This window comes from Dendrobates tinctorius, unplaced genomic scaffold, assembly GCF_039654945.1.
Source record: "Dendrobates tinctorius isolate UK_male_01 unplaced genomic scaffold, ASM3965494v1 ptg000019l, whole genome shotgun sequence".
Classification (NCBI taxonomy): Eukaryota; Metazoa; Chordata; class Amphibia; order Anura; family Dendrobatidae; genus Dendrobates; species Dendrobates tinctorius.
Genome location: NW_027361687.1, coordinates 21239711 through 21245710, shown reverse-complemented (window position 1 = coordinate 21245710; position 6000 = coordinate 21239711).

Here is a 6000-nt window from a genome sequence, read left to right as displayed (position 1 = left end):
ATGATTATGACATCATCCAATGATTATGACATCAACAAAATGATTATGACAACATCTAATGATTATGACATCATCAAATGATTATGACATCAACAAAATGATTATGACATCATCCAATGATTATGACATCATCAAATGATTATGACATCAACAAAATGATTATGACATCATCCAATGATTATGACATCAAGAAAATGATTATGGCATCATCAAATGATTATGACATCAACAAAATGATTATGGCATCATCAAATGATTATGACATCAACAAAATGATTATGACATCATCAAATGATTATGATATCAACAAAATGATTATGACATCATCCAATGATTATGACATCAAATGATTATGACATCATCAAATGATTATGACATCAACAAAATGATTATGACATCATCAAATGATAATGACATCAACAAAATGATTATGACATCATCCAATGATTATGACATCAAATGATTATGACATCAACAAAATGATTATGATATCATCCAATGATTATGACATCATCCAATGATTATGACATCATCAAATCATTATGACATCAACAAAATGATTATGACATCAGCAAAATGATTATGACATCATCAAATGATTATGACATCAACAAAATGATTATGACATCATCCAATGATTATGACATCATCCAATGATTATGACATCATCAAATCATTATGACATCAACAAAATGATTATGACATCATCAAATGATTATGACATCAACAAAATGATTATTACATCATCCAATGATTATGACATCAAATGATTTTGACATCATCAAATGATTATGACATCAACAAAATGATTATGACATCATCCAATGATTATGACATCATCCAATGATTATGACTTCATCAAATCATTATGACATCAACAAAATGATTATGACATCATCAAATGATTATGACATCAACAAAATGATTATTACATCATCCAATGTTTATGACATCAAATGATTTTGACATCATCAAATGATTATGACATCAACAAAATGATTATGACATCATCCAATGATTATGACATCATCCAATGATTATGACATCAACAAAATGATTATGACAACATCTAATGATTATGACATCATCAAATGATTATGACATCAACAAAATGATTATGACATCATCCAATGATTATGACATCATCAAATGATTAAGACATCAACAAAATGATTATGACATCATCCAATGATTATGACATCAAGAAAATGATTATGGCATCATCAAATGATTATGACATCAACAAAATGATTATGGCATCATCAAATGATTATGACATCAACAAAATGATTATGACATCATCAAATGATTATGATATCAACAAAATGATTATGACATCATCCAATGATTATGACATCAAATGATTATGACATCATCAAATGATTATGACATCAACAAAATGATTATGACATCATCAAATGATAATGACATCAACAAAATGATTATGACATCATCCAATGATAATGACATCAAATGATTATGACATCAACAAAATGATTATGATATCATCCAATGATTATGACATCATCCAATGATTATGACATCATCAAATCATTATGACATCAACAAAATGATTATGACATCAGCAAAATGATTATGACATCATCAAATGATTATGACATCAACAAAATGATTATGACATCATCCAATGATTATGACATCAAATAATTTTGACATCATCAAATGATTATGACAACAACAAAATGATTATGACATCATCCAATGATTATGACATTATCCATTGATTATGACATCATCAAATGATTATGACATCAACAAAATGATTATGACATCATCAAATGATAATGACATCAACAAAATGATTATGACATCATCCAATGATTATGACGTCAAATGATTATGACATCAACAAAATGATTATGACATCATCCAATGATTATGACATCATCTAATGATTATGACATCTTCAAATCATTATGACATCAACAAAATGATTATGACATCAGCAAAATGATTATGACATCATCAAATGTTTATGACATCAACAAAATGATTATGACATCATCCAATGATTATGCCATCAAATAATTTTGACATCATCAAATGATTATGACATCAACAAAATGATTATGACATCATCCAATGATTATGACATCATCCAATGATTATGACATCATCAAATCATTATGACATAAACAAAATGATTATGACATCATGAAATGATTATGACATCAAAAAATGATTATTACATCATCCAATGATTATGACATCAAATGATTTTGACATCATCAAATGATTTTGACATCAACAAAATGATTATGACATCATCCAATGATTATGACATCATCCAATGATTATGACATCAAATGATCATGACATCATCAAATGATTATGACATCAACAAAATGATGATGACATCATCCAATGATTATGACATCATCCAATGATTATGACATCATCAAATGATTATGACATAAACAAAATGATTATGACATCATCTAATGATTATGACATCATCAAATGATTATGACATCAACAAAATGATTATGACATCATCCCATGATTATGACATCAAATGATTATGACATCATCAAATGATTATGACATCATCAAATGATTATGACATCAACAAAATGATTATGACATCAACAAAATGATTATGACATCAACAAAATGATTATGACATCATCAAATGATTATGACATCAACAAAATGATTATGACATCAACAAAATGATTATGACATCATCAAATGATTATGACATCAACAAAATGATTATGACATCATCTAATGATTATGACATCAACAAAATGATTATGACATCATCTAATGATTATGACATCATCAAATGATTATGACATCAACAAAATGATTATGACATCATCCAATGATTATGACATCAAATGATTATGACATCATCAAATGATTATGACATCAACAAAATGATTATGATATCATCTAATGATTATGACATCATCAAATGATTATGACATCAACAAAATCATTATGACATCATCTAATGATTATTACATCATCAAATGATTATGACATCAACAACATGATTATGACATCATCTAATGATTATGACATCATCAAATGATTATGACATCAACAAAATGATTATGACATCATCCAATGATTATGACATCATCCAATGATTATGACATCATCAAATCATTATGACATCAACAAAATGATTATGACATCAACAAAATGATTATGACATCATCAAATGATTATGACATCAACAAAATGATTATGACATCATCAAATGATTATGACATCAACAAAATGATTATGACATCTTCAAATGATTATGACATCATCCAATGATTATGACATCAAATGATTATGACATCATCAAATGATTATGACATCAACAAAATGATTATGACATCATCCAATGATTATGACATCAAATGATTATGACATCATCAAATGATTATGACATCAACAAAATGATTATGGCATCATCAAATGATTATGACATCAGCAAAATGATTATGACATCATCCAATGATTATGACATCAACAAAATGATTATGACATCATCAAATGATTATGACATCAACAAAATGATTATAATATCATCCAATGATTATGACATCAAATGATTATGACAACATCAAATGATTATGACATCAACAAAATGATTATGACATCATCCAATGATTATGACATCAAATGATTATGACATCATCAAATGATTATGACATCAACAAAATGATTATGACATCATCTAATGATTATGACATTATCAAATGATTATGACATCATCTAATGATTATGACATCATCCAATGATTATGACATCAACAAAATGAATATGACTTCAACAAAATGATTATAACATCATCAAATGATTATGACATCAACAAAATGATTATGACATCATCAAATGATTATGACATCAACAAAATGATTATGACATCATCAAATGATTATGACATCAACAAAATGATTATGACATCATCAAATGATTATGACATCATCCAATGAGTATGACATCAAATGATTATTGCATCATCAAATGATTATGACATCATCCAATGATTATGACATCATCCAATGATTATGACATCATCCAATGATTATGACATCATCAAATCATTATGACATCAACAAAATGATTATGACATCATCAAATGATTATGACATCAACAAAATGATTATTACATCATCCAATGATTATGACATCAAATGATTTTGACATCATCAAATGATTATGACATCAACAAAATGATTATGACATCATCCAATGATTATGACATCATCCAATGATTATGACTTCATCAAATCATTATGACATCAACAAAATGATTATGACATCATCAAATGATTATGACATCAACAAAATGATTATTACATCATCCAATGATTATGACATCAAATGATTTTGACATCATCAAATGATTATGACATCAACAAAATGATTATGTCATCATCCAATGATTATGACATCATCCAATGATTATGACATCATCCAATGATTATGACATCAACAAAATGATTATGACATCAACAAAATGATTATGACAACATCTAATGATTATGACATCATCAAATGATTATGACATCAATAAAATGATTATGACATCATCCAATGATTAAGACATCATCAAATGATTATGACATCAACACAATGATTATGACATCATCCAATGATTATGACATCAACAAAATGATTATGGCATCATCAAGTGATTATGACATCAATAAAATGATTATGGCATCATCAAATGATTATGACATCAACAAAATGATTATGACATCATCAAATGATTATGATATCAACAAAATGATTATGACATCATCCAATGATTATGACATCAAATGATTATGACACCATCAAATGATTATGACATCAAGAAAATGATTATGACATCATCAAATGATTATGACATCAACAAAATGATTATGACATCATCCAATGATTATGACATCAAATGATTATGACATCAACAAAATGATTATGACATCATCCAATGATTATGACATCATCCAATGATTATGACATCATCAAATCATTATGACATCAACAAAATGATTATGACATCAACAAAATGATTATGACATCATCAAATGATTATGACATTAACAAAATGATTATGACATCATCCAATGATTATGACATCAAATAATTTTGACATCATCAAATGATTATGACATCAACAAAATGATTATGACATCATCCAATGATTATGACATCATCAAATCATTATGACATCATCAAAATGATTATGACATCATCAAATGATTATGACATCAACAAAATGATTATTACATCATCCAATGATTATGACATCAAATGATTTTGACATCATCAAATGATTATGACATCAACAAAATGATTATGACATCATCCAATGATTATGACATCATCCAATGATTATGACATCAAATGATTATGACATCATCAAATGATTATGACATCATCCCATGATTATGACATCAACAAAATGATTATGACATCAACAAAATGATTATGACATCATCAAATGATTATGACATCAACAAAATGATTATGACATCATCAAATGATTATGACATCAACAAAATGATTATGACATCATCAAATGATTATGACATCAACAAAATGATTATGACATCAATTGATTATTGCATCATCAAATGATTATGACATCAACAAAATGATTATGACATCATCCACTGATTATGACATTATATGATTTTGCCATCATCAAATGATTATGACATCAACAAAATGATTATGACATCATCCAATGATTATGACATCATCCAATGATTATGACATCATCAAATCATTATGACATCAACAAAATGATTATGACATCAACAAAATGATTATGACATCAACAAAATGATTATGACATCATCAATTGATTATGACATCAACAAAATGATTATGACATCATCCAATGATTATGACATCAAATGATTATGACATCATCAAATGATTATGACATCAACAAAATGATTATGGCATCATCAAATGATTATGACATCATCAAAATGATTATGACATCATCCAATGATTATGACATCAACAAAATGATTA